The following is a 22,122-nucleotide window of genomic DNA, read 5'->3' on the forward strand; positions in this document are numbered from 1 at the left end:
AACTAAATAGCATGTGCCTCATACTTTGTTGGTCGAAATAAATAATAACATACAGGGATGGGGTCAGCGAGGCTAGGTAGGATGCACAATAGATTGATATTTGTGGCCATCACACCAAGCCTCACCGGCCCCACCCCGGAGTGTACAAGTGACCGAACATTTTAATCATCGGCCAATGCAATTAAGAAGTGTGAACTCAAATAAAAGACAAGTAGTACGAATTAAATAGCGTGCCTCATACTTTGTCGGTCGAAACAAATATTAACATCCAGGGATGGAGTCGGTGAGGCTAGGTAGGATGCACAAGAGATTGATACTTGTGGCCGTCGCACCAAGGCTCACCGGCTCCACCCCCGAGTGTACGAGTGACCGAACATTCTAATCATCGGCGAACTCCAAATACGAGGCAAGTAATGCAAATAATTATTAAGCTATCTACGCCATAATCTTGAAATATATAGCAAAGTAAATGAAACTATAGACACATGTTCACATGCACATTCATACAACTAAATAAAAGCAACAAGTCGATTCTATTGGAATATATAGCAATTATTACAATACGGAAGTTCAAGGACATATCGTTCAAGCTTTAGCAAGTGTTCCCGTTGTAGGATCAGGTTGTACGCCTAGGGGGGAATGGACGGCAGCCCTCAAGCGAGTTGAACGGCCTCTCATCACGCGACATCTCCAAGAGGAGTTCTATCTCGTCATTAGGTGGTACACCGTAGCCGTAGAAGAACTCGCCAGACCTAGCGTTGACATCCTGCAGGATTACCGTGCAAATGAACTGCTGGATGCGACCCCAGTTCTTTCTAATCTCTCTATCGGGGACATCCGCCATGTTTGCAAACCTGTTTCCGAGATTCTCTCGGCAGCAACATGTCATCTGCGTACTTTATGTACTCCTGCATCCGAAGGATGGCGTACCACGCGTCCATCCCATTGTCTTGCGTCGATCGCTTGAGGCAGGGGAAGTTGGTTGTGTGGGTTAAGACCAAGCCTCCTCGGGATTTCCTCTCTACTTTGAGGGGGCTCGCCTTGTTGGCGAAGCCGGTGAGAGCATCATTGAGAAGGGCCCTGATGTGGGTGTAGTCTTTCTTGCGGTCCCTACCCGAGTCGAGATAGATCGCATGCGAGTGTTGCGGGTGCACGACGATGAGGGTGCGGAACTTGTCTCTCGCGGAAAACACACGGATTAACCTTTGGAAATGCAAATGGAGATATAGGATAGAATGGTGATGGGGGACTAGCGAGTGATTACTTACTCGGGGAAGTAAGGGATGAGAATGGCGCCCTTTTAATGTTCGCCAGCATGAAATCCTCGACCTCGCTGGGTGGCAATCGCGCGATCCCCGCCGTGTGCGATGATGCTCTCCCGCATATAGAAGGGGTCCATTATCGCGATGGTCGGCGTCCCCTCCTTAACAATCTGGGAAGACAAGCTAAGAGCAACTAGGCGAACTACACTAAAGTGGAGCGCTTGCATGCGATAGATGCTGAATATGTCGTTGAACCGGATGAAGCACAAGTCCGCGGGGTACTTCTCGACGAAGTTCATGCCAGTTGGCACCTTCGCCACGAAGAGAGGGTAAGCAGGATCTTTTGATTTGAGAAGAATGTTCTCCACATGCTCGACAGGCCTCATGCAAGCTCCTCATATCCGGGGTGAGTTTCTTCAGGACATGCTCCGGCAGCATCGGTTCACCCAAGTGATGCAGAGGTCGCCAATTGTTTGGCAACTTGTCAAGGAGTGGGACCTTGTCCTTGGATTTGGCCGCCGCCTTGTCTTTGGCGTCCTTCTTATTTGCCCTCTTCCTCTTCTTGGGTTGTAGTGCTGGACCATCCATCGCCGTAGTGGCCGTAGCACGGAGTGTGTTTGGGCTCAGCATATTTTTGACGGCGGCGGTGGCGACCTCCTCAGGATTTTCCTCCTCAGCCGTTTCTTGAGAATCGAATAGCTTCTTGAAGCACACATATTTCGAGGCCGACGCATCCTCATGGACAACTTGTGAAGACGTAGGAATATCCCATTGGAAGTTCTCACGTTCGTATTCCTCGGCCTCTGGCGCAGCTGGCAGTTGTGGTGGGGCGCTGACCTCTGGCACAGCTGGCCGTTCTGGTGGGGCGATGGTCACCGGCGCCGCTGGCTGTCGTGGAGGGACGCTGACATGTGGTGCCGCAAGGTGCTTGTCTTTGCTTGCCGTCGACCCCGAGTAGGTGTTGATCCGAATTAGGGTGTTCGGCCATAGCAGTACCCAACCCTTCAGTGAGGCCAGATTCAACGGGCTATCGTCATCGGCACCATGCGGTTGATTAGGAGGAAACAAATCCTCATAGCCCGGTAACGCCCGATCCACTTCAACCCGGTAAACGTCATCCGACATATCTCGTGTGTGCCACTTCTTATCCAGGGGCCGAAGGATGGACCCCCTCGCGACGTCTTTGAGTTCGTCGTTTACTCTCATCAGGAAGGTGCATGGCATTGAGAGCGCATGCGAGAACATGTGTATGGCGTTAGAGAGAGGGCAAGGATGATGAAACTAATATATTAACTTGATGTACACATTAGTTAATTACCGTGAGGGCGTTGAGCTCGGCTAATGTCGACGGGCCGACACATGCGGCGGCGGGCGTGCAAGTGACGGAGGGGCTGCTACCCGGCATGGACGGTGAATCCCTAGCACCAGCGACATTGCCGGCGGCCGGAGGAGTCTCCATTATAACATTGTCATTGCCGGCGGACGGCGGCGCCATCGAGTTGCTGCCGTCGAAGCTAACCACTTGCATTTTCGGGGGGGGGCTTGTTTGCCACCCTCATACCACGCGTGTAGAGCGTCGAAATCTGCTTGGACTGAAGCGGCGACTTCAGCTTTGACTTCAGGTACGAGTGTAGCTTTGAGTTGCGGTACCAGGTGCGGTACCAAACCAGCTTGGACTTGGGCTAGGATTGACTCCCTCATTTCCTCCGCCTCCCGCTGCTTCCTCTCACTGCGCGCATTTTTATCGGCCGCAGACGACAAGCCGTAGTGACCATGCTTGTGGCCTGTACCGGCGCCATCCACACGGCCTCTATGAAGCCTTCTCGCAGGTGAATGCTCATTGACGATGTTTAGCGCCCATATGAGAGGCTTCTCCCATGCTACCCTGCCCGTCGACGCCTGGGACGAGGAGCCTTCGTCACCTTGAGAAAGTCTTTGTCTTTCTTCTTCCTGCGGAAGAAACGCGAACCATTTAGAAATGTTGCTACTATTATATGAACGATACTTGATCTAATTAAACCGGTAAATTGCTTACTAGCTTTTTCTCCAACGACAGGACCTTCTTGTCGTTCGTGAACCAAATTATGTCGGTTACGACCTTCGGGTCCGTGACAAGTTCCCCGGTTAGTTTCTTCTTATGGTACCGGGACCTGATGAATCTTCTTTCAAGCGGGTCCTTGTACTTGAGCCAAGGGTTCTCAATGCCGGCATTTACATACGCCTCGTCCTCCTTCGCCCAATAGGGCTCCTTTCCCTCGTACCCACGGCTCCCAAGGTTGTGGTTGCCGATGTTAAGCTCCCGCATTTCCTTCCCCCACAACTTGTGATTCTTGGTTGCTTGTAGCTCTTCATTGGCCACAAAAGCATCAAAGTCCGCCTGGGTGACATGCGGAAAGGCGGAGTGGACCTCTTCGAAACCTTTGCCCTCAGCAATCAGCTTCCGCACCATGTACTTATAGCTGCCGAGGTGTTTGGTGAACTTCAGGAGGGCTTGTGAGTTCACAATGTTGTTGGTTTGATGACTGGAGGCGTAGTCGCCTAGGAACTTGTATCGTGCGTGCAACCTCGCAATGAGCTGGGCTCGCAAAGGCGCTTTATTCTCAGCTCGGAGGTCCGTCTCGTTGAGATTGACGACCTCTCGGAGGATACATGCCAGTTGGTTGCCGTACCCCTTGGCAACATCCTTAGGCTCCACCGGCAAACCACTGGCGGGATCCACCTCTTTTATTGTGTCTCGCCGGTGGCGACCGTGTTTTGGCGCCTTGCCTTCCGCGGCCTCTTGGAACCACTTGTCCCGGTGCCACTACTCCCGGCGGCGCCGCTAGGATCGTCGCCGTGATGACCCACAAGTACAGGGGATCGCAACAGTCTTCGAGGGAAGTATTACCCAATTTATTGATTCGACACAAGGGGAGACAAAGAATAATTGAAAGCCTTAACATCGGAGTTGTCAATTCAGCTGCACCTAGAAACAGACTTGCTCGCATGAGTTTATCAGTAGTAATAGTTTTATAGCAGTAGCAGTAGTGAAATAACAGCAGCAGAGTAACAAAGACAGCAGTAGTGATTTTAGTAAACAGCAGGATTAAAATACCGTAGGCACGGGGACGGATGACGGGCGTTGCATGGATGAGAGAAACTCATGTAACAATCATAGCAGGGCATTTGCGGATAATAATAAAACGGTATCCAAGTACTAATCAATCAATAGGCATGTGTTCCAATTATAGTCGTACGTGCTCGCAATGAGAAACTTGCACAACATCTTTTGTCCTACCAACCGGTGGCAGCCGGGCCTCAAGGGAAACTACTGGATATTAAGGTACTCCTTTTAATAGAGTACCGGAGCAAAGCATTAACACTCCGTGAACACATGTGATCCTCACGTCATCGCCATTCCCTCCGGTTGTCCCGATTTCTATCACTTCGGGGCCATTGGTTCCGGACAGCGACATGTGTATACAACTTGCAGGTAAGATCATAAACAACGAATATCTTCATGAATCAATAACATGTTCAGATCTGAGATCATGGCACTCGGGCCCTAGTGACAAGCATTAAGCATAACAAGTTGCAACAATATCATAAAAGTACCATCTACGGACACTAGGCACTATGCCCTAACAATCTTATGCTATTACATGACCAATCTCATCCAATCCCTACCATCCCCTTCGGCCTACAGCGGGGGAATTACTCACACATGGATGGGGGAAACATTGCTGGTTGATGGAGAGGCGTTGGCGGTGATGGCGGTGATGATCTCCTCCAATTCCCCGTCCCGGCGGAGTGCCAGAACGGAGACTTCTGACTCCCGCGACGGAGTTTCGCGATGTGGCGGCGTTCTGGAGAGTTTCTGGCGACTTCGACTTCTCTCCGTGCGTTTTTAGGTCGAGGCGAATAAGTAGTCCGAAGGGGGGCGTCGGAGGCCAGCCGAGGGGCCACACCACATGGCCGCGCGGGCCCCCCGGGCCGCACCGCCATGTGGTGTGGGGCCCTCGGGCCTCCACTTCAATTGTCCTTCGGCTCCGTCATTATTCCGGGAAAATAGGCCCTTTCGTCAAAATCCCGAGGTTTTTCCCGAAAGTTGGATTTCTGCACAAAAACGAGACACTAGAACAGCTTCTGCTGAAAACAGCGTTAGTCCGTGTTAGTTGCATCCAAAATACACAAATTAGAGGCAAAACAATAGCAAAAGTGTTCGGGAAAGTAGATACGTTTTGGACGTATCAACTCCCCCCAAGCTTAGCTTATTGCTTGTCCTCAAGCAATTCAGTTAACAACTCAGCGATAAAAGAACTTTCACGAACACATTTGCTCATATGATGTATATATTCTCATGATATGGCTAATACTTGAGCAGTTCATAATAAGGTACATGCAAATAAGATCATCTAACAGCTATGTCAATCATGAAGAGGTACCAACAATTAATAATAAGCATCATGAGTCATGTATATAAGCAGGATTGCAATGTTCATAAGAGAGTATGATAAAGTGGTATCTCGCTTGCTTGTATTTGATTGGCAAAACATAAATGCCCGGGCACCTCTGGAGTTCATAGAAAGACTAGAAGTAGTGATTGTCAAAGATAAAAGCATCAAAGTTATACCACAATCAATCATATTTTGAGACAAGCATATTATACTAAGAATGACAATTGTGCTCTCAAGAAAGTGCTCAAAGAAATAATGGAGACACAACATAAAAGTAAAAGATTGACCCTTCGCAGAGGGAAGCAGGGATTAACATGCGCTAGAGCTTTTCATTTTTATAAAGACAGGAGTAAAATTATTTTGAGAGGTGTTTGTTGTTGTCAACGAATGGTAATGGGTACACCAACTACCTCGCCAACCGGACTTTCAAGAGCGGCTCCCATGAATTATTTGCATGTTTATGTGGCACTCCTTCCAACCTTTCTTACACAAACCATGGCTAACCGAATCCTCGGGTGCCTGCCAACAATCACATACCATGAAGGAGTGCCTTTTTAGTTTAGTTTTATTATGATGATGACACTCCCCCAACCTTTTCTTACACAAGCCATGGCTAACCGAATCCTTCGGGTGCCGTCCAACAATCACAAACCATGGAGGAGTGTCTATTTAAGTTAATTAATTCGGGACTCGGGAATCCCATTGCCAGCTCTTTTTGCAAAATTATTGGATAAGCGGATGTGCCACTATTCCATATGAGAGTCCGTCAAAAGTAAATGACAAGGTTGAAAGCTAAACACCACATACTTCCTCATGAGCTATGAAACATTAACACAAATTAAGAAGCATTTTGAAGATTTTAAAGGTAGCGCATGAGAATTTACTTGGAATGGTTTGAAATGCCATGCATAGGTATTTATGGTGGACACTCGGAATAACTTGGTTTTCATGTGTTTGGAGGCACGAGCAGCGTTCCCGCTCAGTACAAGTGAAGGCTAGCAAAAGACTAGGGAGCGACAAATCAAGAGAGCAAGAATCGTCATAATCATGCTTGCGGCAAAATAAATTAACCGAGGCATAAAAGTGATACAAGAACTCTGAAGCAATGTAAATCATTGAGGCTTAATTGACTCTTGTTCAGTCATATGCATGCGTGAGCATGTGCCAAGTCGATATAAATGAATTATTCAGAGGAGGATACCACAATGCCATACTTACTTATGAATAAAACAATGCAAGCAAACATCCATGACATGCTACTCATATTAATAAATTGGAGCTAAACATGAGAGATCATGAACTACAAGACTTTCTTAAATAACATATATCTCACATGAACCAACTAAGCATGCTCACATGGATGAGTATATGTACAGAAAATGAAAACAAATAGAGTTCATACCAGCCTCTCACCACAATCAGATTGTCGTAGATCGTCATTATTGCCTTTTCACTTGTGTAGCTTGGATAATATGAAATGAAAACCACGCTCCAGCCACCGAAGACCATTGAACTCAAGATGAACTTTACAAACCAGAGAAGAACAGCAAATATTTTTGGTGTTTTCGAATTTAAGAACAAGAACGAAAGGAAACAAGCAAACAAAGCAAAATCTTTTTGGGTTTTCTTATAGCAAACTAGCAATAGCAAATAAAGCGAAACAAATGCAAGAAACTAAGATAAACAAATGGTGAAGAGAAACAACAGAAATATTTTTGGTCTTTTTGTGTTTTGGGAAAGAAACAAAGTGGAAACAAGGAATAGCAAACTAAAAGAAACACAGAAAGCGAGATGGCAGAAATCTGCCAAAACCTTGACAGCAGTACAGAAATCGACTTTTACAAAAATCTTACGTTGCTCAGTTCGAAAAGTGTTCAACTAATGAAAGTTAGATAACAACCTGGGGAACATGCACAAAAATTTGCAACTCAAAATACTGTTCTGGCTGGGCGCACGAATTTTTACGGTAACAGCCCAGAATCTGTTTTCAGGCAGCACTTCCCCAAATATCATCTTCCTCTTATTAGAAAACCACTCAAAGAGACTAAACAAGTATATACAAGTATCCAGCAATCATAATATGCAAAGAATGAGTGATGCCGGTATACCTCCCCCAAGCTTAGGCTTTTGGCCTAAGTGGAGTTCAATCCCATCGATCCCATGAAGTAGCGCCTCCGTAGTATGACGAAGATGGATCGTATTCCGGGTATGTGCTAGAAGACGCACCGGGATGTGTGACGGTGTAATCATAGGAAGGCTCCACATCCTCGGAGTCATGCTGCTGGTGGAAATCTTGTATCTTCATATGTTCATCCACCTCCTCCTTAGTGCACGACCATGATTGCCTGTCAATACTGAACAAACCTGGTTGGGGAAGAGGAATTTCTTTCTCATCCCCGTCAGAGAACAACATTCTATAGACCATATTATCTAAAGTAGAATCAGTAGTCACAAAATGATGACTCTTCATAGCGGTAATATCAAGTTTCCTAGGGGCCAATGGCACATCATTAGGATCAATAGGAAGATTTAGATATGTTAAAACGCGCAGTGCAATAGTTCCTCCAAAAATAGGTCCCCTGGTAGTCCGGCGGCGAGCAATAAGAGCACCAAGGTGATAGGATGTTTGACCAGTAAGTGCAATATTCAGGAAAGCAAGATGGTAGCTAGAGATATTACTAGTGTTCTCCCTACCAAGAATGCTAGTAGCAATGTAATATGCAAAATACTTAATGGCGGGGAGTTGAATGTTCCTTATCTTGCCCCGCTGAATGGTGCGACAATCATCATCGGTAATCCCTCGATAGAGCTCCAACAAGTCCCGGGGGTTGTCATCAATCCTACTTGCTGTACCTGCAGGGACAATATCCAACGCACGACAAAAATCCTTCAATTGCATAGTAACAGGATTACCATAGATCCTGAATGCAACCGTTGGCTCAGATTGTTTGTTGTTGAACTGGAAACTCTCGACGAAAATTTTTGTGAGCATATAGTATTGCTCCCTTTCATCTCCCATATAGGTGGTTAACCCTGCCCTGTTGACAAGGGTTAAGAAATCCTCCAATATCCCTGCATTCCTTAGAAAATCATAGCATGGGAAAGTCGAAGCATTAGGAGGCCCGTTGTCCTCTTCGGGCGCGAAGCTAGGCGCGATGATGTCCTCATTGTACGACCGCCTAATTTGGGTGGCGGTCCTAGAAGGCCTCCCGGTGCTGGTTGTTCCCTTCTTGAACAATTCTCCAAATTTGAACTTCTTCAAGGAGCAAATGTGCCAAATTTCAGCAGGAAATCTGAGCTGAGCAAAGAGATCGAGAAATCTGGAGTTCTTGAGCAAAAACGCGAGTGAGAGGAAATTGGTTCGAGTTTTTTCGGGAGAGAGAAGGTGCTGGGAGAAAGAGATGACAAAGTGGGGCAAGGAGGGGCCCACACCACATGGTGGCGCGCCCACCTTGCTGGCTGCGCCGGCCTGTGGTGTGGCACCCTGTGGTGCCCCACAGGTCATCCTCTGGTGCTCCCAGGTGCCTCGTCGAAAAATAGGACCAACGGTGTAATTTTCGCGAATTTTTGAAAACTTTGAAAAATGCACATTTCTAGGTATTAAGTTTATTATTACTGGCCAGGAAAATTTTTGAAATCTCAAATCAACTAAGAAACTTTGCAAATTAAAGGTGCTACAGCAACTAAAGCAAGTGGAGAAAGAAAGAGATGTTGTTTACCTCCTCTATGCATATAAAAGGTATTTGTTAACAAGGTTGATCAATTCTTGCCACCAAATAAATTTTATATAGCATATGAAGAAATAAACCTCAAATCAATCATGTTACCTTGAATTGTATTGATATGGATCCAATCACAAGAGTTTGATATTCTTCTTTAGGCTCATATATAGGACAATCAATAGTTCCCACTTTGATAGTTCTCACATGAGAAATAGTATTAACTCCGCACGCTTTTTCAATCCTCTTGGGGAAATAGACGGTGTGTTCCTTATCATCAACATTGAAAGTAACCTTTCCTTTATTGCAATCAATAACAGCCCCTGCGGTGTTAAGAAAAGGTCTCCCAAGAATAATAGACATATTATCATCTTCAGGCATTTCCAACACAACAAAATCAGTTAATATCAAGCAGTTATTAGTAACTTGAACAGGAACATCCTCACATATACCAACAGGAATAGCAGTAGATTTATCAGCCATTTGCAAAGATATATCAGTAGGGTATCAACTTATCTAAGTAAAGTCTCTTATAAAGAGAAAAAGGCATAACACTAACACCGGCGCCCAAGTCACATAGAGCAGTTTTAACATAATTATTCTTAATAGAACAAGGAATAGTAGGTATACCGGGTCGCCCAACTTCTTTGGAACTTTGCCATTGAAAGAGTAATTAGCAAGCATAGTGGAAATTTCCTCATTGGGAATTTTCCTTTTGTTAGTAACAATATCTTTCATATACTTTGAATAAGGAGGCAATTTAATAGCATCAATCAAAGGGATTTGCAAGAATAAAGGTTTCATCCAATCACAGAATTTATTATAGTGTTCTTCTTCCTTTGATTTTAGTTTCTTAGCAGGAAAAGGCATTGGCTTTTGCACCCAAGGTTCTCTTTCATTACCATGTTTCTCAGCAATAAAATCTTCTTTAGTATACTTTTTATTTTTAGCATGCTTTTCAGGTTCTTTTTCAACCTCTTCTTTATCGGGAGTATCATTCTTATCATTATCTTCACTATTATCATGTTCATTACCACTTTCAGTTTCAGCATCAGAAATAGAAATACTATTAGGATCATTAACAAGTTCAGAGGATTCTACAACATTTTTATGTTTCTTCTTCTTTTTCTTAGAATGAGCTCTAGGTTCAATGCGTTGAGAATCTTGTTCAATTCTTTTCGGATGCCCTTCAGGATATAGAGGATCCTGGGTAGAGACACCACCTCTAGTTGTTACTTCATAAGCATGTTTTTCTTTAGCATTATTTCCTAACAAGTCATTTTGCACTTTAGTGAGTTGATCAATTTGAGTTTGAACCATATGAAAATGTTTAACAAGCATCTTAACATCATTGGAGGTTCTCTCCACAATATCATGCAATTCACTAATAGCTTGAGAATTTTCCATTAGATGATTCTCTACTCTCATATTAAAATTTTCTTGCTTAACAATATAATTATCAAACTCATCTAAGCATTGCGCAGGAGGTCTTGAATACGGAATATCTTCCCTAGTAAAGCGTTGAAGGGAATTTACCTCAATCATGGATGAAGGGGGAATTATCTCACATATATCTTCTATAGGAGGTAGATTCTTCACATCTTCAGATTTAATACTTTTCTCCTTGAGAGACTTCTTGGCTTCCCTCATATCTTCATCATTCAATTTAATTAAACCCCTCTTCTTCACTATTGGCGTTGGAGTTGGTTCGAGCGTATTCCAATCATCATAATTCCGGCCTATTTTAGCCAATAATTCTTCAACGATCGTCCGGAGTTCTTTTCCTGAAAACACAACCAAGCACAACTATCCAGGTATGCCCTAGACTCAATGGTTAGTCCACTATAAAATATATCAAGTAAATCATGCTTTTCTAGATCATGGTCGAGCAGAGCTCTAATAAGAGAGCAAAATCTCGCCCAAGCCTCAGGCAATTTCTCTTCATCTCCCTGATCAAAATTATAAACTCTCCGCAAAGCAGCATGTTGAGCACTAGCAGGAAAGTATTTCCGAAAGAAAACAGCAAGCAATTCTTTTGGACTTTTAATAGAACTAGGTGGCAAACTATTATACCAAGTTTTAGCGTCATCCTTTAATGAGAATGGAAAGATTTTAGCAACAAAGTAAGTACGCTTCTTAACATCATCGGAAAACAAGCTACTCAAAGTAGATAACTCAGTCATGTGTTCAACAAGCACTTTCTTTTTCCAGTACCACAAAAAGGTGTTTTCTCAACAATAGCTATATGAGATAGATCAAGAGAAAAATCATAATCTTTATCCCTAATGTTTATAGGAGATGTGGCAAATTTAGGATCAGGAGACAGTTTATATCTAAAAGTATGTTCTGCAAGCAACTTTTTAATTTTTCTTGCATCAGTAGTAGCATGGCATTTTTCAATAAAATCATCATCAAGTTCCACATAATCTTCATCAAGATCATCACTAGAGTATTCAAGTTCGGGTGAATTAACAGGTGTAGTAACATCAGGAGTTTCAGTATTTTCAATTTGTCTAGACCTAGCAATTGTAGCATCTAGAAAAGTTCCCAATGAACCACTATCATCAAGCACATCAGACATATTATCAGTATTATGAGAGTTTTCAGATTCAGCAGAAGTACCAGCATTTGAAGCATGTGGCGGTGAAACAAGTTTATCAATCACAGATGGTGAATCAAGAGCAGCAGAGGTACTCAGAGTTGTACCTTTTCTTGTAGTGGATGGTAATATGGCGACCTTAGTATCGCGAGGTTTACCCATGATGGAGAATTTGCAGCGAACAATATCAATCCAAGTGAACTTCCAAATAAAGCTATGCTCCCGGCAACGGCGCCAGAAAATAGTCTTGATGACCCACAAGTATAGGGGATCGCAACAGTCTTCGAGGGAAGTATTACCCAATTTATTGATTCGACACAAGGGGAGACAAAGAATAATTGAAAGCCTTAACAGCGGAGTTGTCAATTCAGCTGCACCTGGAAACGGACTTGCTCGCAAGAGTTTATCGATAGTAACAGTTTTATAGCAGTAGCGAGTAGTGAAATAACAAGCAGCAGAGTAACAAAGACAGCAGTAGTGATTTTAGTAAACAAGCAGGATTAAAATATCGTAGGCACGGGGACGGATGACGGGCGTTGCATGGATGAGAGAAACTCATGTAACAATCATAGCAGGGCATTTGCGGATAATAATAAAACGGTATCCAAGTACTAATCAATCAATAGGCATGTGTTCCAATTATAGTCGTACGTGCTCGCAATGAGAAACTTGCACAACATCTTTTGTCCTACCAGCCGGTGGCAGCCGGGCCTCAAGGGAAACTACTGGATATTAAGGTACTCCTTTTAATAGAGTACCGGAGCAAAGCATTAAAACTCCGTGAACACATGTGATCCTCACGTCACTGCCATTCCCTCCGGTTGTCCCGATTTCTGTCACTTCGGGGCCATTGGTTCCGGACAGCAACATGTGTATACAACTTGCAGGTAAGATCATAAACAACGAATATCTTCATGAATCAATAACATGTTCAGATCTGAGATCATGGCACTCGGGCCCTAGTGACAAGCATTAAGCATAACAAGTTGCAACAATATCATAAAAGTACCATCTACGGACACTAGGCACTATGCCCTAACAATCTTATGCTATTACATGACCAATCTCATCCAGTCCCTACCATCCCCTTCGGCCTACAGCGGGGGAATTACTCACACATGGATGGGGGAAACATTGCTGGTTGATGGAGAGGCGTTGGCGGTGATGGCGGTGATGATCTCCTCCAATTCCCGTCCCGCGGAGTGCCGAACGGAGACTTCGACTCCCGCGACGGAGTTTCGCGATGTGGCGGCGTTCCGGAGGGTTTTGGCGACTTCGACTTCTCTCCGTGCGTTTTTAGGTCGAGGCGAATAAGTAGTCCGAAGGGGGGCGTCGGAGGCCAGCCGAGGGGGCCACACCACATGGCCGCGCGGGCCCCCCCGGGCCGCGCCGCCATGTGGTGTGGGGCCCTCGGGCCTCCACTTCAATTGTCCTTCTGGCTCCGTCATTATTCTGGGAAAATAGGCCCTTTCGTCAAAATCCCGAGGTTTTTCCTGAAAGTTGGATTTCTGCACAAAAACGAGACACCAGAACAGTTCTGCTGAAAACAGCGTTAGTCCGTGTTAGTTGCATCCAAAATACACAAATTAGAGGCAAAACAATAGCAAAAGTGTTCGGGAAAGTAGATACGTTTTGGACGTATCACGCCGCTTGTCTCGCCGCCACCCCCGGCGGCGCCGGTTGCCTCGTCGCCGCTTGGCGCGTAGGTACTACCCCCGGCAGTGTCGCTTGCCTCGTTGCCGCTTGGCTCGTCGGCACTACCCCCAACGTCATCCTCCATCTCATGGTCCTCGTCGCCGCCAACACCAGCGGCCTCGGCATCCTCCTCCGTCCTAAAGAAGTGCCTATTGTAGTGCTCCTCTAATTCTTCTTGAGACGCCATGGTGGCTTGCACTAATAGAAGATGAAAACAAGTTAGAATTCACGGAAAAATTCGGCATGACCTGTGCTAAAAATTGGTCATGCCGAGTGCTAGAATTGTCGGAACGGAAATGAATCGACATTCCGGCACTCAATAGCAACTCAATCCCTGTAACAGAAATGCAATTCACATATAGGGGAGACAATATAACCATCACCATAAACGAGAGACAATATAACTTGACCATTACAGTAGGGGAGCAGCTTCGTTTTCATTTTCATTTCACAATAACCATCAGTAATAGCACTACAGTAGCATTACAGTAGATGAATGTAAATCAAATTCTCACACTCAGACAACAACAGAATTTCATCATGCTAGCCCTGGATTCAAACCATCTTTAGCATTTTACACCATAACCATTTTACATCAACACCATGCTACTCTCGGCTACATAATTAAAACAAGTGCTAAACAGAGCTTGTACCCACTTATAAGACAGTTCCAAAAAACAGATCATTTTATATATATGGCAGTGGCATATATATGGATCATTTTAAATGAACCAGATAAGGAACATAGCACCAATTTTATGAACCAGAGCAAAAATGACTACTAAACCTACTGCTGGCATTTTATGAACCAGAGCACACCAAATATTTATGGGCATGAGATTGTGATCTTTTCTAAACCAGAGAATTGCTTTTCATCTAAACCAGTAGCAGTAGCATGACCATTTTTTAGTAATAGCCAGAGAACTAACTCATTTCATTTGCTAACACTAACCTACTACAAACATTTACCAACAAGTTAAATGAACCAAGAATTTTCTACTGCATTTCATCATTTAAAGCAAATAGCAACTAGCAAACAAACCAAGAATTTTTACCATACTTAACTGTCCAAAATTTTAAAGAAACACAAGTGGTAGAATTCATCAATTCACCACCACTGTAGTAAAAGGTATCCAGATAAGCAAATAAACATTGTTCTTCATTGTTGCAAATCCACATTTGAAGTTTAATCACATGTTTTAATCAAAAGACCCAAAATTTGCATAAGGGCCAGTTTGACTGTAAGTGCAATTGCAACTGCTACTGCATCATTTTTTTCATCATTTTTTCTAACAACTACTACAACTGCTACTGAAACTAGCAAATAAGACTAGCATTTGCTACTGCAACTTCTATTGCTACATACAAATACTGCTACTGCTGGCATTTTTCAACTAAACCAACTAAATGAGAACCACTTTAGTCTCTGCCAATTTATCCACTATTAACTCCAACTTGTCCAGCATTTACAATTTTTAGGGAAGCATCAAATGAATCTAAACCAGGGAGGGTATTCATGCATTTTCCTTGTACTGCTACTGCTACTGCAGAGAGGGGAATTCAGCATTTTTGCATGACCATGAGCTTGCAAGACCTAAACTGCCAGCAATTCATTTTATATATCAACCAACGAATTTTATATATCAAATTCTCTAGGTACTGCAAGCATAAAAAAACCCTACTGCCTAGCTACCTAGGTACTGCAAGCATTTTTATTTCATTTTCTTTTTTGGCAGTGAGCATGAGCATGAGCAGTAGCATTTCAAAATCTTTATTTGCAACCAGTGAGCATGAACATGAGCATTCAACCATGGTGAACTAAACCAGAGCACATCAAATTTTAACCATGAAGAAATCAACCATTCAAATCATTCATACTGCAAGAAATCGGAGGCAGCGAGGGAGATGGCAGGGGAGGGAAGAATTCGCCCTAACTAGCAGGAAAGCTAAAGCATTTCAATTTGCAAACAGAGACTATGAACTCCAATGAACCCTAACTAGCAGGAACCCTAGCCGGGAGGGGGGAAGGTGGAGGGAAGGGGAGAGGGGAGGGAAGAGGGGAGGGGGAAGGTGGAGGGGAGGAGAGAGGGAAGCTCACCGATGGTGGCTGTAGCGACGACGGTGGACTTTCCTCTTCCTCCTCGAGGTGCAGCGGCCTCCTCCTCCTCGATGTGCGGTGGCCTCCTTCTCGGGTCCTCCGCGGCGGCGTACAGGAAAGGTGGTGGGGGCTGGTGGAGGGGATGGTGGAGGACGGTGGCGGGGCAGAATGGCGGCGCTCGAGAGGGGGGAGTTGGGGTGGCGCGCGCGGCTCCTTCTTCTCCAACGACGGCGGCGCTCGATCTAGGCAGAGGGGATTTGGCTGGGGAGAGGAAGAGAGAAAACGGTTAAGTCATCGTTACAGCTGTGCCACGCTTATTGCCGGCGCACCAGGTCCCTCATTCGCCGGGGACACGTATACCCCCGGCGAACAATGGACGTGGTGCGCCGGCAATAAGCGTGGCACAGCCTATAACTTCGGGACATGTGTAGCAGTATACATGCTATACAAAATCCTATACTTATTTATTTATTTATTTCTTTTCTCTTTATTGTATGTTTATTTTCTTTTACCCAAAATTCTATACTATTTTATTTTTCTTATCTTTTCAAGATAATAACAAAGAAAATATGCATGAGTTATGTAAAAAAAACATGAAGAGTGTTTCACAAAATAATACATACACAAAATATTGACCAACACAATATTAATTAGTCATACATAAAATATTGGCCATGACCATATGAGTAGTTATGAATTACACAAAATATGAGTTATAGATTGCAAATAAAGTTTTACATCATCGATTGAGAAGAGTGTTTCACTTTCTTCTTGCTTTTCTTGCTCGTCGTTGAATAATTTAGCCCCGTGTCGTGACTTCTTCTTTTGAAGGGTCGACCTGACCTTGGTAGCGTGGTCCTGCTTCTTCTTGTGGTGTATGTTGTGTCTTCGTCCTCGGATTCTTCCATCATTGGGTCTCCGACTTGTCCTTCGAAGTCTTCCTCGTTGGCGACTCCATCCATTTCGGCGATGGTCCTCTTGCCTCTCCTCACGATAACACGGCTAGGCCTGGATGGGTCGGTTATGAAGAAGCATTGGTGCACGTGTTCCGCCAGTACCCATGGCTCATTCTGCGCGGTGGCGTTCGTGGACTTTGATTTGTTGGCTTCGGGTAGAAACATGGTGGTGAAATACCGGTCTTCTTTTGTGACGCTCTTATCCCATCTGATACGGAACATCGGCACTTTCTCCCCAGCGTAGCTAAGCTCCCAGATTTCCTCGATTCTTCCGTAGTATCTAGTCTTTACGTCACCCGTCCAGGAATCCATCGTTACCCCTGAGTTCTGGTAAACACTGTTCTTGTCTTTTTCTTCCGTGTAGAATGTGTACCCGTTGATATCGTACGCTTGGTAAGTCATGATGTTGGGCGCGGGGCCATGTGACAAGGCCAATACTAGTTTATCCTTGTTAGAATCCATTGGTGGGGGATTAGCATCAATGTGGTCTTTGAACCAGCGCGCGAAAGAGGAGTTGTGCTCTCTGTATATTTCTGCTTCCGTCATCATCGGCTTGCCACTGTTCTGTATCATGGTTTTGTGCTCTTTCAACCAAGGATCGATCAAGTCAATGTGTTGTAGCGCTACTAAGTTGGCCCTGTCAAAGTCGGAAGTCCGACCAGACATGTGCACGTGCAGTTCCTTCCTTCCATTTTTGTGGCCTACTCCCTCGAACCTGCGGAGGTGCTTGTTTTGAGGCAAACCAACAGGGTCCTCGATGTCTAGATAATTCATGCAGAAAGAGATGCACTCTTCAGTGAGCCAGGCCTGGACGATGCTTCCATCCGGATGTGACCTGTTACGAACGTATCCTTTAATGACCCCATTCATTCTTTCAAACGGCATCATGTTGTGTAAGAATGCCGGCCCTAGACTGACGATATCATCCATGATATGGACCAACAGATGGACCATCACGTCAAAGAATGCAGGCGGGAAGTACATCTCAAGCTCACATAGGATCACCACGATCTCTTCCTGGAGCCTTGCGAGTTTCTTCACGCTTATCGACTTCCGAGTTATGACGTCGAAGAAGTTACAGAGCCCAGTCAGCGTTGCACGGACATGGTCATCCATTATACCTCAGATTGCAACCGGAAGAATCTGCGTCATCATCACGTGACAGTCATGAGACTTCATGCCGCTGAAGTTTCGTTTCTTGGGGTCCATGTATCTGCTTATTAGCCCGGAGTAACCGAAGGGCACTCTGACTCCTAGAAGGCAATTGAAAAATTGATCGACCTCGGCCGGACTAAAAGTGAAGCAGGAGGGGGACAGTAATAGTCTGGCTGCTTAATCCTTTTGCGCTTCTGACCGCCTGACATAGGCATCCCAAATGGGCCTGCCGAATATAGTACCCGGGGTTTATTGAAGGCCCATTACCCGAAGAATAAGAAGATTCGGAAGCCCAAGATGTATTTAAGGAAAAGATAGAGTTGTAATAGGAGATGTTATTTGTAATCTGGCGGGATGAGTTAGAAACCGCCCGAACTCGTAACTTGTACGAACGAAACCCTCGGCTCCACCTCTTATATAAAGGGGGAGTCGAGGGACGAGGAGATATAAAATTATTGTCTGCAAACCCTAGTTTTCATATTCGTCGAGTACTTTTCGGCTGAAACCTTCGAGATCTACTTGCCCTCTACTTTTAACTAAACCCTAGCCTACAATCCATAGGCATTGACAAGTTAATCCCTTGTCAATTGGCGCCGTCTGTGGGAATTAGAGGCGTAAGGAGCTGATCTCGATGGCACGTTCAAGATCTTCGACATCGTCAACCGGAAGCAACACTATGGATCGAGGTAAACAGATCGCTGCTGGTCTTGTTGATTTTGTTCCTCACCCACCCTCCCGTTTGGATGCATATGCGTATCTGGCGGAGCCCTTGGAGATGACGTTCGGAAGGTTCCACTTTCGCGTCGAGAAGGAAGGATCGTATCGTGTCGAAATTCCGATTTCGTCGGGATCGTCGGCGGTCGATTCTGATTTTTCAAGCTATGCATCGTCAACTGAGTCAGAAGAAGAAACTTCGGCAACACGTTACGTCAGCATCAGAGCAAGAGAGAAACTCGCCAAGATCTTCAGCAACGCATCGTTTGAGTCATCTGCGGACTCATATATAAGCGATGGCTCAAGCGATGTCGACAGTTTACGACTTCATCGACAAATCTCTCACGATGGGCAAGGTCTTCATCAATCTCAACAATGATGTCACCAAACCCAACATAGATCTGAGTACAAAATATCATCAGATTTATGCTATCGAAAATCAAGAGGAAACATCGGAGGCTTTCGACGAGTTGGGAAATCCTTTTGTCGATCCCTCAGATCTAAGGAGAGGTATGGGCACTAAATATGTCGGGCCCACACCACGCGTCGAGTTCAACTTCCACGAGCAGCCTGGGATAGAGCGGCAAAAGCCATAGATGGTTCGAGAACCAATGACGACGACAGCTACAGCTCAAGAACCGCAAGCTTATCAATATATGCTCGCACGAACTGCCCGAGAAATAGAAAAACAGACAGCTGAGTTGAACGAGAAGAAAGGAGGCAGCTTCGCATCCAGCGAGGAGAAGGGCAGATCTAAGTAGACAATCTAGAGTTTCGGGTGATAGCCACAGGGAAGATCGGAACAGAGGAAGATCAAGGTTACAACACATACCCGAGGCAGAAAGAGAATACTTGGTTCAAAACCTCGACATGTCCTTTATGACGATAGATACAAGAGGAAATATTATCCCTAAAACACCAGAAGCTGGATATATGGCGACACAAGCTTACATCCTCGCATCCAAGCCACCCCAGGAGATCCAAGGGAGACATTATACAACATGGCGTTAGCAGGAGTTGGAGCTATGGGGACAGCATTCATAGCAACGCCTCCCGAAGGAGCGCCAAGGCAAAATAGTCCACGACCTGCGGCAGCAACGGCGGCAGCTCCGGAAGGACCAAGTGGAGCAAGAGACACAGGAGCACAAGCAAGGGTCGATAGAGCGAGGCAAAGCAGAAGGGATCATCGGCAGTCCCCGGAGCTTAATGACGAGGATATGTGCGGTCTACCGCGTGCTTTACGAGAAGAGTCCGAAAAACTCGAGTCCCCTCAGGATTCAAGTTACCCGATCACTTCAAAAAGTTCGACGGCCTGCAAGATCCAGAAGATTGGTTAATTGATTACCTCGAGACGGTGAAGCTAACTGGAGGAACTAGAGCAACAGCGATGCAAAGTATTCAGGTGCACTTAAGTGGAGCCGCACGATCTTGGATCAAAAAACTTCCGCCAGGATCCATCGACAGTTGGGAAAGTTTCGAGGACGTATTCGTCAAGAACTTCAGGTCCACATGCAAGAAGCCTGCGTCGTTAGAAGAGCTGAGGGCGTGTCGACAAAAGCGAGATGAGTCAATGAGAAAATACATCCAAAGGTGGAACATCATAAAAAACTCGGCAGAAAATATATCTGACGAGAGAGCAATAGATGCGTTTGTCGCAGGAATTAGGCGTGGAGATTTTGTCGAGGACTTGGGAAGGACCAATCCAAAAACAGTATCCGCGTTGATGGAGATAGCAAATAGATGGGCAGACGGAGAAGACGCTGTCCATGATAAACGACACAGGTCGCCAGAAGAGGACCGTGGTCGAAATTATCAGTCGAGGCGACGATTTCCTCGGCAGTATCCAAGTTATGACGCCCCAGGGCAAATTTCGGCAGGATTTCGGGCAAATACAGGAGGAAGCACCAGAGACGATTATCAAAGAAGCAATGAACAGCGAAGCGATAATAGGGACGACTCCCGCAACCGGCAAAATAGTGGGCCAAGGTTTCCAAGACCTTTTGTGTCTCCCGAAGAAAGGTTAAATGGACCGTGCCGGATGCATTTTTTCCTCGATAGCAATGGGAAAAGACAGTCGGGACACCTGCAGAAAGATTGTCGAAATTTTCAAGCAATGTTCGAGATGTGCGAAAACGCTCACGCACGAGCAGCACGAGAGAAACCCTCGGGAGCCTAGGAGCGAAGTTCATCTACCGCCACCTCCCGCGATTACAGAGGACAATCGACACCAGCTCAGAATAGCGGCAGCACCTGCACCACCACCCTATGTTGATCCTAACTCCAACGGAGCAGTGTCGATGATTCAGAAGGGAAGGCCGTCCAATAGAGCTCAAAAAGTAATCTCACGACAGGTGTTTATGGCGAGAAAATGCCTCCACCAACAGTTGAGTACCTTAATTGGTCGGGACAAGATATCGGCTTCACAATAGCAGATCATCCGCAGCAAGTTCCTCGACCAGGGCAGTCAGCACTTATTCTGCCAGCGGTTATTGCGGGCTTTGATGTTTCTCGAGTATTCATAGATGGTGGCAGCAGCTTAAACCTTATGTATGCAGATACATTGAGGAAGATGAACATATCCTTAGCAAACCTGAAGCCAACAGACACAAGGTTCCACGGCATCACACCAGAAAAACCAAGTTACCCATTGGGAAAGATCAACCTCGACGTTCAGTTTGGAACCCGAGAAAATTATAGAATCGAGAACCGGAGTTTGAAGTCATGGATTTTCCATCGCAATACCACGCTTTGTTGGGACGACCAGCATATGCTAGATTTATGGCAGTACCACACTATACATACCTGTTATGGAGATTGCCTGGACCCAAGGGACCAATCACGGTCAAAGGGAGTTTCGCCTTAGGTGATAAGTGCGACAAGGATTTCCATCGGTTATCAGAAACCTTCGGGATGCAAGCTGAATACTTGGCGTCGAAAAGCATGACCGATTACGACATACTGCCGGACGTTGGAAGGCCAAACAAAGAATCAACTTTCAACACGAGAGAAAAATTCTAAGGAGGTGCGAGATTCACCCGACGGATCCAAAAAGACGACATCCATTGCAAACAACATGGATATCGCATAGGAAAGCGCGCTCGTCGAGTTCCTCCGTGAGAACTGGAAAATCTTCGCATGGTGTCCAGCTGACATGCCAGGAGTACCCGGGGAACTTGCCGAGCACCACCTAAATTTGGACCCAACAGACAAAACCAATCGAGACAACCTTTGCGGCGTTTTTCGAACCAAACCGCAAATCCATGCTATCGAAATAAATCGACTAGAGGAAGCTGGTTTTATCAGAGAGATATCTACAGAAGCCACATGGGTAGCTAACCCGGTGATGGTGCCGAAGAAAAACACGACAGTCCTTCGCATGTGCGTCGACTTTACGTGTCTCAACAAACATTGCCCTAAGGATCACTTTCCCCTCCCAAGGATCGATCAAATCATCGACTCCACGGCAGGTTGTGAACGTCTTTCCTTTT

The sequence above is a fragment of the Lolium rigidum genome, chromosome 7, assembly GCF_022539505.1.
Source record: "Lolium rigidum isolate FL_2022 chromosome 7, APGP_CSIRO_Lrig_0.1, whole genome shotgun sequence".
NCBI classification, from domain to species: Eukaryota; Viridiplantae; Streptophyta; class Magnoliopsida; order Poales; family Poaceae; genus Lolium; species Lolium rigidum.